Consider the following 22,151-nt stretch of genomic DNA (forward strand, 5'->3'; position numbering starts at 1 on the left):
GAAAATGTCCTGAGGTTCCACAGAACAGACACAACTGCATCTGTCGTCTTCTTTCTCTTTCCTTTTGAGTTAAGGGTCCTTTAACCCCCCCAATCTGCATAGGTTCAGATGCATCTGTTCATTTGGGGGCAACGTTGGGTTTAACCAATACCCGGTTCTCGAACTTAGCTCGACCAGTCTTTCGGTTCTGAAGTCGGTGGTCTAGCTGGACCACTAAGTCTATAAATTCTGTGCAATCCTGAGGTGGGTTCACAACTTGAGCCAAGACATCTTTGAGTTCTCCCCGAAGCCCACGATGAAACAATGTAATTCGTTTTTCCTCCGGCCACCCGGTTTCCACCACCAACCTATTGAAGGTTGCAATATAGGTTAGCAGATCCTGGTTACCTTGTCATAAGGATAAAAGTTCGTTGTCCAGGGCTTGACCCTGTAAGTGTCTGGCGAATAGTTTTTCCATGCTCCTTTGAAAACCCTGAAAATCCCGGAGAAGAGGATCATCCTGGTTGACTAATGGAATGGACCAATCTGCTGCGCTGCCACTAAGATATGACAATACAAAGGCTACTTTGGCTTGGTCATTTGGAAAGGCTCCCGGTCTGCATAAAAAGTGCAAGCGGCATTGGTTCATAAACACAGCAAACCTTTTGGGGTCCACAGCAAAGCGTTCGGGTGGAGCTAACGGAATATTTCCTGGTAAAACCACTTGCACAGGATTGCTTGATGAAACGGGGGTTGGGTTTCCCCCATATCCAGGTAGGGGCGTTTGCCCAGCTTGGTTTTGCAGTAGTTGCCTAGCGAGATCATCAGTGCGCTCCTTTGAGACAATCAGTTCTCTCCTGAGGGCATTAGTCTCTTGGCGAGCGGCATGTACTTCCGCCCTAAGTTCCCCCAATAATTGGGCCAGTTGGTCGGTTTCCTAGATTTCCATAACACCCGGGTGGGTATTTGTAGAGAGGCTTTGCGTTCTGTTACGCTCACCTGGACCCCACAGGGGTGTCGATCAGATCCGGACAGCTGCGGTCTCCTTCAACGTGATGCGTAGTGCAGAGATGACTGTCTGGACTGGCCCGCCTAGTCTTGTCTGCTGGACCCAAAGAAGTATTTTCCTGCAAGTGGAGACAGGGATTAGCCACCTGTGGGTTTTAGTGATGGCCTCCCAACTGTTCTCGCTCTCCCCCACTAATCACCTCCGATATCCCCCTAGTAACATCACCTTATGTTTGTAAAAGATGAGCTCTCCATCCTGCGTGTCTTGCAGGGGCGCGTAGATACCAGTTACTTCACTGGTTTGAAGGCGTTGGGAGAGTTCCGGTAAGTATTGACTCTGAAGTCCCTGGCGGGATTGGTAAGTATCAAGGTCAAAGAGTTCAATGTGCCCGATGTTCACTCTTGTCCCCTTCCTTCCTTAAGTTGCAACTGAGTTTGTGAGAAGAAGGTCTCGTAGCTGCTGCTGGTGTTCAGGTAAGAGTCTGTGCTACCCAACGCTGTCCGGTAACTATTGCATGCGTTAACATGTTGTTTTTCTCCCTCTTTACAGATGCGGCATATGAAGATATGGAGAATAATACCGCCGATGGTAAATCAGGTAAGTCTATGGTGGTAAGAGGTTGTATTTGTTGATTCCCTTGGCTCACCTTGTTATTCTTGTGTCCCCTAGGTGCCGGAGTACGGCGAAGAAATGATGGAGACAGTGCCGGATCGAAAGATGCTGTGAGAACTGGTGAGTATGGCGCCGTGCTGGAGCTGGCGAAGCGACGCGTGCAGGACTGATGCACTTTCCAGGTCCAGAGATGAAATGGATCCGGAATTAGGTGAGGAATTTGAAATAAGTTCGTTTTCTAACCTTGTCCTTTTCTTCTTCTTTATTCTAGGAGCTCCGGATTCGAGGCGAGCGTGGCAGAAGACTGGATGCTGGCTGCAGGCACGTGGGCGTGGCAGAAGACTGGATGCTGGCTGCAGGCACGGTGAGCGTCACGCTGCTGGATGCAGAATAACGCAAAGCATGTGCTGCTGTTCGGGTGTGGTTTAAATAGTCTCCAAAGTAGTTCCAGGTAAGAAGTTCCCTAGAGCCACGCCCGAGTAAAAAATAGTCCCTGTAACAAAATAGTCCCATCCAGGCCTCATGTAGGCTTGGACTCTTTTGCAGCATGGTCTGCATCAGGTAAGTAAAGTCTATGAGCCTGGCGCCTATGGTGCCAGGACTGATTTCTATGATGAGCCTGGCGCCTAAGGTGCCAGGACTGAACCCAGACAGCCCCTAGCCGGGGCTGCTGAGGTTTAAACAAATGTCTGGATGCCTGCTCCCGGAGCTGAGGGCCTCGGTCCTGATGCCCGGGGGTAGGCATCATGACACGCACGCAATTACATGACTAAAGAGCTATCCAGATGTTCATATCCACTGGCCATATTGTGCAATCAGGGAGCCTGCCAGTGTTTCTCCGCCCAACCCCTCTGCAGCTTGGCACAAGCACCCTCACAGAGATGTGGTCATATGATACATGATCGTTGACATGAACTTGCCTCAGAGTGGAATCTGTTTCTTATTGTCATATGCAGTTATTCTCACAGGGCTGATGTGAGGGTGTTGCACTGAAATGTGGTCACCAGGAGTATTGCTGATGGGTGCTTTTTTGTTGATGATTGTAGACTGTCACAAAGTGGACAGAGATCAATTGAAAACTCCAGTCAACCACATGTACAGGTATCATAATCTTTATTTCGGGTATTGTTACACTTATGGGCAAAAATAAGCAAAAGGCAGAAAATCCTGTAAGCTTAATGGCCAGCGTAGCTTTTCCAAAAGGCCAGTATTCTTCCCTGGGGTATGGTCCCATCCAAGTGATTAAACATGTAGCCTTTGGGTGTAAGCAAAGTGCCTCTAAGCAACAGAAATGTCTCTGTCATTCTCCAAGTCTGAGTCTTTGCTCCTTCCCAGTTGCTTGATGACATGGCACAGGCAGATATTTCTTAAAATGATAGATTTAAAAGCGTGCCCGAAATGAATGGAAATACTGGTGTTTCTGCAGGAAGTGGGGTATGGGGCTAACTTTGGGAGGAGTAGGAAAGGCTGCTTTGTAGCAATGCTAATGAGTGCAGATATGAGAAGATAGGGCTCTCTGCAGTGTATACATTTGATAAATGTCATGCCACAGTAAGCAATGGCTATGTGTTTATGTTCTCTTGGAAACCCGGGCAGAACACTGGATTGTTATCTTTTATTTAGCTTGAGTAATCCATTGGGTTTCTTTTCTTTCAGCTTGTCTGCATCATGGCAAATAGAAAGACATTGTCTGGGTCACAGTATAGTAAACTCAGAAGAAAAAGGGAAAAAGCTAAAGCAAAACAGGAAGAGTATTTTCTGAAGTATTTTCGAGGCAATCCACTGCAAGATCAAGATGAAGATCGTTCGAAGGATCCTCCTGAAACTGAAGTTGAGATGGCAGATATAGCTCCTGCCTCACAATTGGAAGCAGAATTGGAAGTGCAAACTCTCAATCTAGAAAATGAATGAACCGAATGAAGAATTGCAGGTTCAAGATTTGAGAAGATGTGAAAGTGCTGATGCCTCCATCAGCGTGAGCTATAGTGATCCTGCTACCTGGGACAATGTTCCCTCCAAAAGCATTGATCATGTCCGACAAATCCTGGTAGAACATGGGCCAGAACAGGTTATGCAGTTTCTTTTCCCTAGAGATAGAAACAAAAGAAAGTTTTCCTCAAACTTTTACAAACGTAGGCTTCCCAACGGAGATGCTGTGCACCGTCAGTGGCTACAGTATTCCATATCAATGGACACTGTGTTTTGCTTCTGTTGTAAGCTGTTTTGCAGTAATCCAGCCAATGCCTCATCTCTTGCTAATAAAGGGTCAAGGGACTGGATAAACATGTCTGCAATTCTAGCAGCACATGAAGAAGGCAAGGAGCATTTAGAAAATATTTAAAAGTGGCAGGAACTGGCACTGCGAATGAAAAAGAATAAAACAATTCATGAAGAAAATGTGCGCCTCATTAAGCAAGAAGAGAAGTATTGGCAGCAAATCTTAGAACGACTGATTGCTTTAGTAAGAGTTCTCGGTATGCAAAATCTGGCCTTTCGTGGAACACATGAAAAACTGCATACATTTGGTAATGGAAACTTCCTGAAATGTATTGAATATCTAGCTTTGTTTGACCCACTGATGGGTGAGCATCTTTGTAAAATAACAGAAAAAAAGACACACATTCACTACCTGGGGAAAGATATACAAAATGAACTGATTCAGCTTTTAGCCACAACTATTAAAGAGGAAATCCTGGCCTCAGTTCGGGCTGCCAAGTACTTTTCAATCATTCTAGATTGCACACCAGATGTCAGCCATGTTGAACAAATGACAATGATAGTTCGCTATGTGACCACCATGTCAGTGTTGGATTCTGATCATTGTGAGGCTGTGTGCATAAAAGAACCTTTCTTAGGATTTGTGCCACTAAAAGAGACAACTGGAGCTAGTATGACAGCCACTATTCTCCACCAAGTACAAGAAATGTCCTTGCCCATTGAAAACCTGCGTGGCCAAGGCTATGATAATGGAAGTGATATGGGAAAGAAAATGGTGTACAACGAAGAATTGTGGATGTAAATCCCCGTGCTGTGTATGTTCCTTGCAGTGCACATTCTTTAAATTTGGTTGTTAATGATGCAGCTAAGTGTTGCTTGGAGGCAACTGCTTTCTTTAACATGGTACAACGTATTTATGTTTATTTCTCTGGTTCAACACGCCGTTGGGAAGTTCTAAAGCACCACGTTAAACATCTTACATTGAAACCACTGAGTGACACAAGATGGCAAAGTCGAATCCGCTCCGATATCAGCTGCGTGATGTGCATGATGCACTAGTTGAGATATCAAATGACACCACGCAAACAGGATCATCTGGTAATATCTCTCGCATAGATGCCCAAGGTCTTGCAAAGGGTATTTCTAGCTTCAGGTTTGTAGTTTCCCTTGTTGTGTGGCACAACATTCTCTTTGAGATAAATGTGACAAGCAAACAACTTCAGACAAAAACACTTGATGTTTGTGATGCAACAACTGGAAGAAACCAATACGTTTCTTGGTGGGTGCAGGAGTGATGAAGGGTTTGAGAAAGTACTTATTGAAGCACGTAAACTGGCAGAAGAGTTGGAAATTCCTGCGTGCTTTGAACTTGATCATTCTGTACGTGTTCGAAGAAAGAAGAAGCAGTTCACATATGAAGCAGATGATGAGCCTATTGAAAACCCCAAGGAAAATTTCAAAGTTAACTTCTTTTTTGCAATTGTTGACGCAGCCCTTCAATCTGTAGAAGAGAGATTTACTCAAATGCATCAAATTAGTTCTGTGTTTGGCTTCCTTTATAACATACACAGTTTGAATACTGAGGCAGCACATCAAATGTTTGACCACTGCTTGAAGCTAGAGAAAGCTTTACAACATGGGGATTTGAAGGACATTAATGCATCAGATTTGTGCAATGAATTGAAAGTAATTGCAAGAAGAGTTCCAAATAGGTCATATTTGTACCCACAAGATGTACTGAAATTTGTATGCAACAATAATATGTCAAACAGTATGCCCAACACATGTATCACTCTCCAGATTCTCTTAACCCTGCCTGTTTCAGTGACAAGTGGCGAAAGAAGCTTTTCAAAGCTAAAGTTGATCAAAAGTTATATTCGATCTTCTATGATGCAAGAAAGACTTTTTGGCCTAGCAACCTTGTCAATAGAGCATGACATTGCTCAACACATTGATATCAAGAACCTTGTTTCCACATTTGCAAAAATTAAAGCTCGGAAAGTTAATTTCTAATGTGCATTTTCACTTGTTTTAACACATATCTGCTATGAAGTCACATGCATTCCTAGACACGTGTGTTTTATATGTCATGTATCATACTTGATGGCTTTGGTGACTCAGACAAAAGATTCATGGTTTGTCACTCTATCTCACCTATCTTTTCTAACTGTTTCTCCATTGACTATCCTGCTCTTCTCACTAAATCTGGTAGGAAAAAGTGTAAAAAGGACATCCTGGTCTCCAACCCAGGCCTCCCTATCGCTGACACCTACACCAGTGCCTCCTCTAAGGAAACTCTGACTGACATCCTCTTTTTCGTGCCTTCACCTGACCTATGGACCCTTCATATGGTCTCTGTGCTCTCTCCTTTCTCCTCTTCTCCCATTAATGGTGGCACCCGCTGGGATGTCCTCTTGTCCTCCTTCCACTCCTCTAAGGCCATCATTAATGTCTACGCTAATGGGACTGTCTTGGTCCAAGGCCCTCAGGCAACCTTCATCTCTTTCATAGACGCTTCCTATGCCTCATCAACTTCCTTTCCTCTCCTGCTGTCCCCCTTCCTCTGTCCTCGGCTACCTTGCCTCTACCCTCCCTCCCTGCCCCCTCCCGTGCTCCTTCTTCTCCTCCGCAGGGCGTACCTCTGATCTGTACCCCTCCCCGGAAGTCCTTCAAAGATGGCAACCTTCTCCACATTGCCACTCTTAACTCTCGCTCTGCCGTCAAACATTCCTCTGATATCTGCCGCCTTCTTGAGGAACTGGACCTTGACGTACTCGGTCTCACTGAGACATGGCTCACGGCCAGCTCTGTCACCAGCTTTGACACACTCCTACCTGACGGCTACAAGATCCTCTCCGTGCCCAGGGCCAACCGTGCTGGGGGTGGGTGTGGCCATTATCTTCCCTGAGTGGATTCCTGCCACTGCTATTCCCACGCAGACCTACTCCTCTTTTGAATGTCTTGTCTGCCGACTCTCTCTCTCTCCTAGCCACTCCCTTACCGTGGCTACTATCTATCGGCCACCTGGTCACATTTCCTCCTTCCTCTCCGAGTGGGCTGACCTCTCCTCCTCACTCCTGTCCTCAACCACTCAACTCCTCTTTCTTGGAGACTTCAACATCCACCTGGATGCATCCTGTCCCCCTCTGGACTCTTTCGCGACCTCTGTGACTCTCTCTCACTCTCTATTCTCCCGTCTGGGCCGACCCATTCTGCTGGGCACACTCTTGATGCCCTTATCTCTTCTGACCTTCCCCTCTCTGTCCCTCTCTCCACTCCTCTCTCCTGGAGTGATCACTTTCTCCTCTCCTCCCACCTTACCCTCCCTACCCCACAGGCAAAGCCACCCTCATCACTGCCATCTTCCTTCTCGGTCATCCGACCCATGAAGCGTGTGTCAGTTGAGGCTTTCTCTGCCACCTTCTCGCCCCCTCTTCCCCCCTCAGCTGACTCCCACCCTGACACAGCCCTCTCCACTCTCTACTCTGCTATATCTGATACTCTTGATATCCTTGCCCCTGTCATGAGAATCCGCCTGAAGCCCAAAGCAAAATGTAACTGCTGGTATGACTCGGATCTCATCACCCTTAAACGCATGTGCAGGGTGGCAGAGAGGAAATGGCGTGCTTCATGTTCATCCTTTGACAAACTGGCCTGTCGCCTGCTCCAAAGGCAATACCGGCTCTCCGTTCTCACCAAGAAGAGAGCCCTTATCCAATTCGGCTGAACTCTTTAAAATCTGCAAGGAGCTGGCCAACCCTGCTGCAGTCTCTACCTCTCCTGTCCCCTCCCAGGCCCTCTGTACGGCATTGGCCTCTCACTTCATTTCAAAAACTCAGGACATCCTGTCCTCACTCTCCTCCTATCACCTCCCCCCTCTATTCCCTGCCCGTTCTCTGGCCCTTCTGCAGCCACCCCTCCTCTCTCCTTCTCTGCCTTTCCCCTTTTTTCTGCTGATGAGGTTTCGAGACAAGTCCGATCTATGAAAGTCTCGTCAACACAGGTCCACCCCTGCTCCTCCAAAACTATTAAGGACCACATCGGCTCCTTGGCTCCTGCCCTTGCTGACTTCTGCAATCACTCCTTCACCTCTGGAGTCTTCCCATCCCCTCTCAAGCACTCCCTTGTGCACCCCCTTCTTAAATAACCCTCTTCCGACCCGTCCTGCCCAGCTAACTCTCGCCCTATCTCTATCACTCCTTTCCTGGGCAAGCTCCTGGAGAAACTTGCCATCTCCCAGCTTAATCTCCATGCCGAATCTGTAGGAAACTTTCATGACCATCAGTCTGGATTCAGAGCTGCCAGAAGCACGGAAACTGCTCTCCTGAACATCCATGAGGACCTGCTCTCGAACCTTGACTCTAACATTCCATGTGTTCTCATTTTGCTTGATCTCTCTTCTGCCTTTGATACTGTCAACCATACCATCCTGCTCAACTGTCTCCGTGATAACCTGGGTATCACTGGTCAGGCTCTGGCTTGGCTGACCTCTTTCCTCTCAAATCGACCCTCCCAGGTCCAACTGGGGTCTTTCCTGTCTGACATCTTTTTCTCTACCTGTGGTGTCCCCCAGGGTTCTAACCTCTCTCCCTGGCTGTTCAACTAGTATCTGGCACTTCTCGCCCACCGCATCGCTGCTGTCTGCCCCAACTTTCAGTGCTATGCGGATGATATCCAGCTCATTTTCAGGCTACCCTCGGCCTCCTCTTCTCCTTCCCTCATCTCTGACTGTCTTTCTGCTATCCAGAAATGGTGTGCCGCCAACGATCTCTGCCTTAATGTCAGTAAGCCCGAGATTCTACTCATCGGCACACCCACTCCCTCCTTCCCTGCAGCTCTCTGGCCGGCCTCTCTTGGCCCTCTTCCTGCTCCTACCTGCAAGGCAAAAAACCTCAGGTCATCTTCGACTCCACACTCTCCTTCTCTCCTCACATTTCTGACGTTTCTAAGAAGTCACACTACCAGCTGCACCTCCTCAGAGGTATTCTTCCTTTCCTCTCCTTCCCCGAGAAGCTCACTGTCTCCAGAGCCCTGGTTCTCTCGAAGCTGGACTACTGTAACAGCCTCTATCTAAATCTTCCTGCCTCTACTCTCTGCTCTCTGCAACTCATCCAGAACAGGACTGCGAGACTTGTCCTTGGCCTCAAGCCCAGGGACCGTATCTCTCCAGAACTGAAATCGCTACACTGGCTCCCTGTGGCAGCGAGGATTAAGTTCAAAACCCTCTGCATTGTCCACAAGGCCTTCTGGGGCCAAAATACCTTCAACTCTCCCTTCCTAAATATCTTCCTTCTCGAGCACTTCGCTCATCCGCCTCCAACTCCCTCAGGGTCAGCCGCTTCTCCAAGCAATGAGTTGGGGGGAGATCTCTCTCCGCAGCAGGGGCCTCCCTCTGGAACAGCCTTCCTGCCTCCCTGAAACTTGAGGAGAACCATCTCCGGTTCCGGAAGCACCTCAAAACCTTCCCCTTTGCTTCTGCTTTCTCTCCCCCTCTCCCCTGCTAAATCACTGAAACTGTACTGAATCAGCAACTGGGCCACTAACCAATCTCGGTCCTTGGCCCAGCCACTCTCCCCTGCACTGCCTTCCTGGCAACCCCTGCACTGCGGGACTGTCTCTGTATCCCTACAGCCCCCCTTCCCAGCACTTGTCTGCACTTATCTTGCACTTGCCACCAGCTGGCCCTTATTATTTATCTTGTTCGTTACTAACCCTGTACTGCACTTTCCCCTCTCCCTTTCCCCCTCACACTTTTCCCGTCCCCCCTACCCATGCACTTGCGCGATCTGAATGACACCTGGCCTAGTAGGATCGTTGTCTGTCTCCCCTTGCTCCCCCCTCCCTGCCTCGTCGCGCCTTGAAACACTTGAGTATAGGCGCGTTACAAATGCCATATCATATCATATCATATCATGTCAACAGGTGGCCCACTACTTCTACTGTTTCTTCGGATTTTGGATGGTTTTGGAGAGTCACTCACTGTTTTTCACTTTTTTAAGTGTTTTAAAAATAAGAAACATATTGCAAAGTATTGTTGAATTTATAAATATCATAGTAAGTAGTAAGTATTGGGACATGTTTAGTATTTTGTATCAGGTAGTGCTGCTTATGTGCTTACAGGTGTCTAGCAAGTATTATCAACATCGTTTTTCCTACTGTTTGTATTGCCTACGTATAATTTACAGAAAGGATTAGATCCACATACCTCAGTATTACATTTGTTGTTGCTATACTATCATTGACCTGTTTAATAAACCTGTATTTATGAAACACAGAGGTTTTAATTTGACTTCTAAAACCTAACACCGTAAGTGGATGTGAGAGTGAGGAAAGTGCAATGGAATCCATCCACAGCAGAAGACGTGAGCAATGTGTTCGGTGGAGGTAATGGGTTTGCGACAATCGGTAACAAAATGAGGACAGTTGGTTGAGATTGGTTAGAACCTGGAGTGGGGGGGGGTGGCAATCCGACAGTTTGCCTAGGGTGGCAAAATTCCTTGCACCGGCCCTGGAAGGCAGAAGAAAAGAGGAAGCTCTTGAGGTGCTTCCAGAACTGGAGATGGTTCTCCTCAAGTTTTAGAGTGGCAGGGAGGCTGTTCCAGAGGGAGGCCCCAGCCGAAGACAGAGATCTACCCCCAGCTCGTTTCTTTGAAAAACGACTGACCCTGAGGGAGTTAGAGGTAGAGGAGCGAAGAGCATGAGATGGGACATATTTGCGGAGGGATAGCTGCAGGTATATTGGACCCAGACCCCAGAAAGCCTTGTGGACAATGCAGAGGGTTTTGAATTTAATCCTTGCATCCACTGGGAGCCAATGGAGAGATTTCAGAGCTGGAGAGATATGATCCCAGGGCTTGAGGCCAAGGACAAGTCTCGCTGTCCTTTTTTGGATTAGTTGCAGAGGGCGTAGAGTAGAGGCAGGTAGATTTAGAAAGAGGCTGTTACAATAGTCCAACAAAGAGAGAACCAGAGCTTGGGATACCATGAGCTTCTGGGGAAAGGAGAGGAAAGGCAGAGTACTTCTGAGCAGGTGCAGTAGGAAATTTGACTTTTTAGAGACCTCAGAGATGTGGGCGGAGAAGGAAAGGGTGGAGTCAAAGATGACCCCAAGGTTCTTAGCCTCGCAGGTGGGGGTAGGAGGAGGGCCAATGGAGGCCGGCCATAGAGTGAGGGGAAAGGATGGTGAAGGTGTGCCGATGAGGCGGATCTCCGTCTTGCTGGCATTCAGACAAAGATCATTGGCGGCGCACCAATCTTGAATGGCAGTTAGGCAATCAGAGATGAGAGAGGGAGAGAAGGTGGCAGAGGGCAGCCTGAAAATGAGTTGAGTGTCATCAGCATAGCACTGGAAATTTGAGCAGAAAGTGGCAATACAGTGTGCAAGAGTTGCCAGGTATTGGTTGAAAAGCCAGGGCGAGAGGTTAGACCCCTGGGGAACACCAAAGGTAGAGAGGAAGATAGATGAAAGGAAGGATCCAAGTTGGACCTAGGAGGGTCGATCTGAGAGGAAAGAGGTCAGCCAGGCCAGAGCCTGATCAGTGATACCCAGGTTTTCACGGAGACGGTTGAGCAGGATGGTATGGTTGACCGTGTCGAAGGCAGAAGAGAGATCGAGGAGGATGAGGACAGAGGGAATGTTATAGTCAAGGTTGGAGAGCAGATCTTCACGGATGTTCAGGAGAGCAGTTTCCGTGCTTCTGGCGGCTCTGAAGCCAGACTGGTGGTCATGGAGACAGCCAACAGAATTGGAGTGAAGGTTAAGCTGCGAGATGGCCAACTTTTCCAGGAGTTTGCCCAGAAAGGGAGTAATGGAAATTGGGCGATAGTTAGCTGGACAAGAAGGATCAGCTGTGGGTTTCTTGAGAAGAGGATGCACAAGGGAGTGCTTCAGAGGGGAGGGGAAGGATCCTGAGGCAAAGGAGTGGTTGCAAAAATCAGAAAGGGCCGGAGCAAGGGTGTCAGATGCAGAGACTAGAGGATGCAGACATTCTATAAGGCATCAAGAAAGTATCAAAGATAAGAGTCATTTTGGGATCAAGATGAAGATGCTTATGCCACAGAAATAAATGAAGATATCAAGCTGCTTTACACGTATACATGCAAAGAAACACAAGCAGATGAAGTATTGTTGAGGCTAGCTTGATAGTGAATAGATTGCGGAATGCGCCAACAGGTACATATATATTCGAGTCAGTAAAGAATGGATGTTTCCACCACGTACAATAGCAGAGCTGAGCAAAAGAAGGAAGGCCTCTTTTCCAGTATGTCGAAGTTAGAAAACAAGTGAATTACAGGCGAATCTCAGAAAGGCGAGGCTGGATGAGCCAAGAAGCCAAGGCTATATCAGGCTGGGCTCAACAAACATTGGATACAAATCGTGTGAAAGAATGAAGCTCCTGTTTAGACGGCATGGACAAGAACAAGAAGACGTCAGAGGTCTATTAGAAAAATAGTATTTTAATGCACCAATAGCTCGATTTTGTTTTCTTCAGTCTCGTAGGGAGAAGAAGTTGGACGAGTATGATGGTCACACCTACGCATGAGGGCAGAGCATGCCTTCACTCCCCTGAATTCTCCAGAGCAAAGAACACTCCCAAGGACGAGTTCAAAGTCATAATTGACAGCAGACCACTGAGGTGATGATGGATGGTTATACTAATTGGTGGGAAGCTATGGTTAAGACGAGCTCACCAGCACCTGAAAGCTCAGCCTGCGTGCTGCTACACGTAGGTGGGAAGGTACTGACAGAGGTTAGAAGCCAACCAATGATAGAGGACAGCATGATTTAGGATCCTAGAGTTGTTTAGCCAATGGAATGTCGTATATGTAGTGACGTTCATAGTGACCTGTTTAAGGGGAAGGGCTTAGTTGCCCCACCTGATGTTAAGAAGCAAATCACTTTATTCCACTACCCTAGACGAATATGGATTGTATACTTAGATGATCCTTCTAGAACCTATCACACTTGCCACTAGGTTTTTGTAGTTTGCCACGTAGGATGAAGTTAGTAGTACGTGGGTTAACGTCACCTCTGATGATTCTTTGCTATAAAAGAATGCTTTTTTAAGATGCATTGAGATGGAGGATTTACGTTGAGAGGTCAGTTGTACTCCCTGTTTTGAATAATTGATATTAAAACAGTTATCCTTTTGCCAACTACCTGAGTAGTTTTAATTATTGATGTTTCAATACTTTCTGCATCCCCATCCATCTCAACCGTATTGCTACCTCACCTTAAAGGGCTGGAAATCCTCCAGTTCACATGGTAGCAGAGATAGGATGGTTAGATACCCATCGTGATAAGTAAGCTTTGGGGTCCCGGAAAATCGCACAACCTCTGCCATTTGGCTGAAAGGACGTGAAGCTCCCTGTAGATAGCGGTTTAGTCTAAAGCAAGTCTTGTACAAGGTAGGTTAGACGGGTTCCTTGTTTTCAGGCAGAAACCCCTCCCGGGTCTACAGGAAGATGAAGGAACGGAACGTTAGAGAGGCTACCGAAGAGAGGCGCACGATCCCAAAAGTCAGAAGTTGAAAAACACAAATGGTGAGTAAAACTGAGTTAGGTGGCAAAAGTGTGAATAGGCAGTTGATAAGGGGAAATAAGTAATGGAGGGAGTTTGGGATAACGTAACTTGAGAAATGATGAGCGTTGAATAATGAGTAAAATTGACTTGAGGAGAGGCCATGCAATTAAGAGGTATCGTGAGGAGAGGCCACGATAAAGAGTACGCCCCAGGTTACCTGCGTTTTAAAGAACGGAACAGAAAGAATCACACCTAGAGCCCTTTAAGGGTGACGCAGAAGACGAACTCAGTTAAAGGAGGGTTTAAGGAGGTTGGTTCACATCCCATATCGGGGTAGGACAGTCCTGCAGCATGGACTGTTATGTTATGTTATTTTGCATTTATATAGCGCCTTAAATACCATTGGTATGGTCTGAAGGCGCTGGTAGGTTGAACGTCCTTGGGAACCGAAGTTTAGGTCAGTCGAGAGAGTAGGGAGAGTCAACGGCGCGTGTGTGCACCGGGTATGTGTGCAGCCGGTGCGGTATTCGTGAAATAGCTGCTTCTTAGCGGTAGGTGTGATGGTTGAGATCAGGGGTATGTGTTCGTTCTGGCAGGATTTATCCAGACCGACTGTGGCTGCGCTAGGCCTGAGGAGAATGCCCGGCTGGGGGTGTGTAACTGGCAGTGATTACTTAGAATGATGGGGAGTGAGCGGGAGATGTTAGTATGAGAACAGTTATAGCGAATGGTGTCATAGTATTTCTGTGTTCTAGTTGAGTGGTGGTGTAAAGAAGAGAGTAAGCGTGGGGTGTGATATGATGGGTTACATGTTCTTCCAAACGTTCCCTGCATTCCAGAACATACTATGTACGTCACGCAGTTCTATGCACTCCAGTCCGTTCTATGTACTTTTGTTCATTCCATGCGTCCCCGTGTGTGCTAGACACTCCGGTCTGCTCGACGCACTCATGCACTGCAGTCCGCCCCGCGCGCTCAGGTCCGCCCTGCACGCTCCATTCTGTCCCATGCATGCACTCCTGTCTGCCCCACGCATGCAGTCCTGTCTGCACCTGTATTTCGTATTCACCCACCCTACGCAGTCGCCCGCTCCCCGCATTCCTCCGCTCCCGCACTCACGCGTTCCCGGCACTCATCTGCTCTCTGCACTCACCAGCTCCCTGCACTCACCAGCTCCCCGCACTCATCCACTCCCTCACTCCTCAGCTCTCCTCACTTCTCCGCTCTATGCATTCATCCGCTCTGTGCACTCATCTGCTCAATGCACTCGTGCTTTCCACGCATTCAACTCATCCGCTTCACGCACTCATTCGCTCACTTCATTCATCTGCTCCTGGCACGCATCATTACTGAAGCAATCACAACCCTAGCCATCGAGCACACTTTAAACACTTTGTTGGCAACCTTTTTTTGGGCTTTGTTCCCGGCGAATTCCTTCTTTTTAGCTTTTTATATTGTTTGAAGGGTTTTGTCAGCTGTGGTATTGCATCAATACCTTGGTTGCCACTGGTAGAGTTAAGTCATTTATCAAATTCCTTTGCATTTCCACTTGCGACTTCCCTTTGCATATTATCCATGAGTGCCAAATAATTGTCTCCACACTTGATTGTTCTTTCAAAAATCCTTTATATTTTATTTCTTTTTTACATTTTTTTCCTTCTTCAAATATAATATTTCCTCTCTACACGTGTTTCACCTTTGTTTAAATCACAAAGGATCTTCAGGAGAGATGTGGTAATAGTTTTATCTTTAAAAAACAAAAACATATATATTTAGTAAAGCATAATTCGCCAAAGAAAGAATCAGTTGTTTTAAGAAAAAAAACATCTTTTTTACTTATTTTTCATTCTTACATTTTCAACCTTTTTCAAGAGACAAATCATTGATAAAATATATCTCCAAGGAATTGACACTCACCAAGTATGTTTTTGCCTCAATTCTTTTTGTGTTTCCTGAAGGTTTTACTATTCTATTTCCTTCGGGTGTTTGTTTACCCTGTTACAATAAGAGAACATATATTAGTCTAATTTAGGGTATCTAGTGGAATTAAATTATATTGCTAGAGAGTTTACATTTCAGTGTGCTGACAAGGTTTTAAGCAAGAGAGGGAATTTGGGGTTTTCCTAGCTTACCTTGTGTGCTGCAGTGATCCGCTTGTCACTCTGGCTCCTATTCTCGCGCTCTATTTACTAGTGAATCGCGCGTTATATTCTATTTACGTGTGACGTCATCACGCACATTTTTACGTGTGCGCGGTGACGTCATCACGCATTTTCATGCGTTACTGCGGCCATTTTTGATGCCGCAATCATTAATACACATGATTTGCTTCATCATGTTCTTATTGTTAGATTTTTTATGTAAAACTAGTTTTGAGATAAGTCACATTTACAAATTAACATTGATGTTAATGTTATACCTTACTAATGTGCATGTTTACCGTACTAGTGTGCAATTTATCACGTTTACAAATTAACAATCATGTAAATGTTTTCACGTACCAACGTTCATCTCACTTGCCACTTTAAATGTCACATTTTTACAAGATGAACCAAAATATCACGAAAAACTTCATATTTGTATTTCATACTGCAAATGAAAAAACCGGGGGAACTGTAAAGTCAGGTTACTCTTAGAGCCAATTACAAAGCTCATTCTCAGAGTTTAGTCCATTCTCGCATGTATCCATAAAACAAATCCAACGAGATTCTCTTTGTCTTAGAATCTGTTCCTTGTTTCCACCTCTAGGCAGATCTCCAATTTTGTCTATTCCATAAATTTTCAATTGTTCCACATTTAGGTTTTTATGTTCCATTAGACAGTGTAGCGATAAAGGATACCTTAGATCTTGATTCCTTATGGCACATAAGTGCTCAAATACTCTTGCTTTTAGACTCCTTATTGTGCTTCCTATATATATTTTTTCACAAATACATTCTATAACATACACCACATATTTACTGTTACAGTTAATGAACTGTTTCATTTTGTGCTCTTTTCCATTGGGTAACATAATTGTTTTCTTTCCATTAACCATTTGCGAACATAATTTACAACTTCCACATTTAAATGAACCAAAAATTGGTTGGTGATGGAACATGCTCCTAATGTCCTTCTTTTCCGTAGATTTTAAATGACTTGGACTTAGCTTATTTCTCAATGTTGGCGCTTTCCTAAAACATATTCCTGGTTTTTCATCTATATGTTTTAGTAGAGAATTATCCAATTTTAATATTCTCCAGTGTTTTGTTAAGGTTTTTCTTAGCTTCGAAGCATCTGAGCCATAGGTGGTAATAAATTTCGTTTTGGTAGGTTGTTTTTCTCTTCTTGGTTTGTCTCTCAACAAATACTCTCTTGAGATTCTTTCCGCTTTTTTAATTGATTCCTTGATTTTTTTCTCTTGATATCCTCTTTGTGTAAACTTTGTGATCATTCTTTCAATATTGGTTTCGAATGCTTCTTTTGTACTACAGTTCCTCTTGATTCTCAGTACCTCTCCATATGGAATATTTGATATGATATGTTTTGGATGATTGCTTTGAGCATGTAGTAAGCTGTTTCCAGCAGTTGGTTTGACATATAAATTTGTGAGGATTTTTTCTTGTGCTGCATAAATTTCAAGGTCTAGAAATTGAATTTTTTCTTTGCTAAAATTGGTTGTAAATTTTAGGTTGTATTCATTTTCATTTAGCTATTCCACATACTGATCAAATTCTAATTGGCTTCCTTCCCAAATCACAAAAACGTCATCGATAAACCTACCCCAAAAGATGATATTCTTGGAGTGGGTAAAGGCCTTGTGCTTCCAGGCATGCTTGATTTCAAAATAACCCATAAATAAATTGGCATATGTGGCGCAAATTTTGACCCCATCGCGGTGCCTTGCTTTTGCCTATAGACTTTCTGGTTAAAGCAAAATATGTTGTTCTGTAAGGCAAAGTTTAACATTTCCAAAATCATATTGTTCTCCTCTTTATATGATACCGATCTTGTTTTCAAAAAGAATTCAGAAGCAGTGATTCCTTGATTATGGTTTATACTTGTGTATAGTGATACAACATCTAACGTTGCCAGATTGTAGTTGTTTTGCCAAGGGATTGAATCCAATTGTTGAATAATATGTTTTGTGTCTCTTATAAAAGATGCCAATTGCATTGTTAGCGGTTGCAGATGTATGTCGATGAATTGTGAAATTTTTTCCGTGATCGAACCTATTCCATTTATTATGGGTCTAAAAGTTGGATATTCATTATATTTCTTGTGTATCTTTGGGAGGAAGTAAATCGTAGACATTACTGGATTCTGAACGTTCATATATCTGTATTCCTCCTCTGTTAAGAGACCAATTTCAAGCCAATTTTTGCTCATTTCATTCCAAGTTTGAGCTATTTGCTTTAATGGATTTTGCTCCAGTGTTTCATAGTTTTGTTGTTCATTTAATTGCTTAGAGACTTCCCTTATATAGTCTTGTCTGTTCATTAGAACCAGTTTTCCTCCTTTGTCAGCCATTTTTACGATAAGTTCCTCATTTCTAGATAACTTTTGAATTGCATGCCATTCTTTTAGTGTCAGGTTGTAATTTATCCTGTTTTTTTGGTTTCCTAAATAATTTTTCCTTAGATCCTCTTTCACAGCTTTATGGAAAAGGTCAATCACATTTTCTGAGTTGAAATTTGGTGTGAATCTAGAAGTTGGTTTAAGTTTTGTTTCTTCTGATAGAAAAGTGTCTATTTCTTGCTCCTCAATATATTGTTGTACTGTAATTTCATCTTCTCCAGCTAAATTCAATAGATCAACTGTTTGCTCTACAAGGACTTCCGTTAATGCTGAAGGGGTTGGTATCACTTCAATTTGAGTTTTTTGCTTGGGATTCTCCTCAAAGTATTTCTTTAATTTTAATTTCCTACAAAATCTGTAAAGATCTAGTTGCATCTGAAAATAATCCATTTTGTTAGAAGGGCTAAAGGAAAGACCTTTGTTTAATGCTGAATTTAAATCAGTATCTATTTCCTGGTTAGAAAGGTTGAGAACTATGTCTATCTCTGATTCCCTCTCAGCTGTGATCTTGTTAGCATTCCTTGTTTTCTTCTTTGGTCATTTTTGTCCTCCTCTCTTACCTCTCCACCGCTTGATACTGTTGTCAAAATATTTCGTTGTGACCTTACGTTGGTATTTGAGTTCATTGCATTTGATCTTTGACTTTTTTTGTGTAGCCGTAGCTCTTCCAAAAAAGGACACTCCTGTTCATTTTCTCGGGTGTCTTCTTCTCCCAGTATTGTATTGTCTTCTTCATCTCTAGACTCTATTCTTTGCTCAACATCACTGGCAGAGTCTAAGTCTGATGATAACGACGATACCTGTGGGCTAACAATTTTTGTAGCTCCCGGTTTTGTTGATGATTTAGTTTTATACAGTGGTTTTTGATCATATTTCCTTTGAAATGTATAAATTCTTTTTTGTAAATAATCATTTTCATCTCGGATGAATTTCCTCTGTTTTTTCATTTTTAACTCTTCCTCAAATTTTTGAAGATACTCATCCATTATCTGATAGTTTTTATAGGTGACCTCCGGTAAGTTCAATTTTTCTATTTTAAGCTATCGAGCACAACCATCTGATCATCCTTGGAGACTTCAATATCTGGTTTGACGATGAAACCACTACCTCACAAAAATCTCTAACAAGCCGCTGTGAGAGCTATAGGTGACCGGTCGAGTATGTCCATTTGTCCATCTGTTTTATGTGAATTATATATGGTGAAAAAACAATAGAACAATTGATAAAGGTGAAAAAGAGAACACAAGAATTGTAAATTCATTATTTATTTGTTGGTTTTGAATTGATGGTATTTAGTGAAAATATAGATTGAAGTAAAATTGTGATATAGAAGGTTTTGAGCCTGCAACGAGTGGTGCACGCTCATATTATTTTGTTTTTCTGAAACGTATCTTTTGCAAAGTGTAAAGGTGAGTATTGACAGTCAAAGAGTGACGTGTCAAAATGGAGGATATTACTCTGCTTATACATCTCTGCAAGCACTCACCCAAGCTTACGCAGTACAGTGCAGAATGGGTTAAGGGCATATCAGACAAAATATTCATGCCATGACCACAAGGGAGATCACTATTGAAGGCAATTCTGCAGCATATGACAATATACTTGCATGCTGCATATACGGAAAAAAGGTTAGACAAGCGACTAGCGAGCTTAGAGCTCTAGAAAATGTATCAGGAGGAGAGAGAGAAGACCTGCCTCCTGTAGATGGGATACTTAGAATATGCAGAGGGGGGTGAGGAGCCTTCTGCTCCACCCGCCGCGTCTAGAACAGAAGGCAAGAGTAAAACAGATAATGGGCTTTACCCATTAAGAAAGCTCCAGGTAGTAACGGGGTGTAGTAACCTGGCGAAATTAATCACATGTTCAAAACCGCGACGAGGATTCAAAGAAAATTATTGAGAGAGATGTAATCGCTAAGGTCCTGAGGGACAGGGAGGGACGCGATAAGGGAAGAAGCGAACAACCAAGTATATCTCTAAATATAGGATGGGACATAAAGGGATGGAAAGAAGAAAAAGATAAGACTGATGAGTTTGCATTTATACAGAACGAATGGATGGGTGGTCAGATTTTGCTCAAACTTGATGGTAAGAGCATTGAGGACGTGAGGCAAAGGGTAAATTGAGAAGAACAGAAATTAAAAGATAACCAAAGGCAAAAGACGTAAAGATGAGGATATACAAAGGACAGATGAGAGAAGAGATAGGAAAAGAAGAGAGGAAGGAAGGAAAAGAAGAGAATTTGATGATGAGAAGGCAAAGAGCACGCAACAATGATCGTATGGAAAAGGAAGTAATGAATCCTAATTCAGTAGAGACATGGGAGGATTTAGAAAAGTCTGTCCCAGCATATGAGCCAATACCAGGTCCGTCCAGAGCAAATCTGAAAAACGAGTTTGACTCTAGAAGTATTGGGGACGCAATTGATAAAATCTATCATAAGATGAGGACTAAGGAAGTATTGTAGGAAAAGGGTAAAAATGATCGACTCGAGAGTACGCAGCTGTACGACAAAGAGGGAGCCTCATGTAGTTCTAAGCCAAAGGAGCTGTCTTTAGATAGACTGACTCTGAATAGAGATGATGAATAGAGAAGTCACACAAGCTGGGGACAGGATATGTCAGACGAGGATAGAGAACCCGTTCATGGGGAGGTAGGTAATGCATGTGGCCCTGAAGGCCGTTTTTTGATGGACAAGGAGGTAAGATGGTTGGATTTAGGCCTCCCTATATCTCGGGCGTCAGGATCATTGACGCGGCTAAATCGACCTAAAGAGCGGTCCCATGGTCAGAGGGGGGACTCGCCACCATATGTGAGGAGGCTAAGGTCACTGCCAGGTAGAAGGTGGTGCAGAACCATTGTCCCTGCTATTGATAGACCAACGATGGGTGATGAATGCGAATTTGGGGTTTCAGAGATTCCTTTATTTAGAGAAGGGAGGAGCTAGGCCACAGTATATACCTTGGCCACAGACAGAGAAGGATAATTCAAGATGCAGACTTCTGAGTTTAAATTCTGGCATTGGGAAGTGGATACACGAGTTAGAAAAAATGACAGGAGAAAACATGCTATCTATAGGGGACCTTAAAGGCCTCCTGATTACCATCCTTTGGTAAAAGGGCTGATGACGTTTGGTCAAGAGCAGGATATTCCAGTCTTACTGAGATGAACACTGCTCATAATGGAGCACCGTTTAATACTGAAGGGTGATGGGTTGGAAAGTGCTTAGAGTGCTGTATCTGACATAAGAGCTATAATTGTGCCAAGGGCTGCCAGACGCAATACAGAAGCAGCTCAAAAAATTGGTGGGCATGGAAGCGAAGCCGTGGTCAGAAATACAGCTGACCATTGCGCATTATTGCAGGCTTTTGCAAGAAAAGAATCAAAAGAAAGACGACGGTAGGAAAGGCGAAAAGGCAAGGTTAGCGCAGAAAAAATTATCCAAATACGCCATTGAAGAGGCAATGCTGACTAGTGGAGATGGGTCAGGTTCACAGCAAGCAACAAACATACAGCAGGTGAATAACTAAAGTCTGTTCCATCAAAACAACAGTGGATTTGCACCACGGGGAAGGGGACGCTTTCGAGGTGGGGGCTTCCAGAATAATCAGGGAAACATCTAGGATAAACAAGGTGGGTTTTTAAACACGCAGAACGATAATCAAGGCATGCAGGAGAGGCAAATGAAAAGACCTCTGCCTATATGGTGGACATATGGTATGCAGTATGGGCAATTTTCATGCAGTAATCGTCGTGCAGTATGGGCAATTTTCAAGAGGGGGGACTGTAAACCCGCCTGCATATTCACAGCATAATGGAGATGGGTTTGCTCAGAATCAAACAGTGCAACAGACACAAGCGCCGAGAGTGCAGCAAGACTTTCAAACGCAGCAGTCACCAATGAATCCGACCATGTAGATACAGCATAGCACAAACGCGGGGCAATTCATGACTCATAGAATAAGGGAAGTCACTGTTGATGGAGGGAATCCTGTTTATAGATACAAGGATGAGAATGTATCCACAATAGGACGGCTCAATGAGAGATTTTAACATGTTTAATCCTATTGGTGAGGCCTAAATCCTCATGAGGGAACCGAGGGTTGATGATAATATAGAAGGCAAATCTTTTTGTTTTTAGTAGATACGGGTGTAAGGAGAGAGGGACATGACTGGACCCTTATTCTTATACTTGAGGCAGATATCTGTCCATATAGTGGGTCGAGATTTTAATGACCACGTTGAACATGACGAT

The 22,151-nt window shown here is 44.3% G+C and overlaps 1 pseudogene; it reads left to right on the plus strand.

The window, feature by feature from the left end:
- Nucleotides 1-3,965: 3,965 nt before the first annotated feature.
- Nucleotides 3,966-5,830, plus strand: LOC138520574 (zinc finger MYM-type protein 1-like; annotated as a pseudogene).
- Nucleotides 5,831-22,151: the final 16,321 nt, after the last annotated feature.

Source organism: Ambystoma mexicanum, chromosome 13, assembly GCF_040938575.1.
Source record: "Ambystoma mexicanum isolate Mex_15411 chromosome 13, UKY_AmexF1_1, whole genome shotgun sequence".
NCBI classification, from domain to species: domain Eukaryota; kingdom Metazoa; phylum Chordata; class Amphibia; order Caudata; family Ambystomatidae; genus Ambystoma; species Ambystoma mexicanum.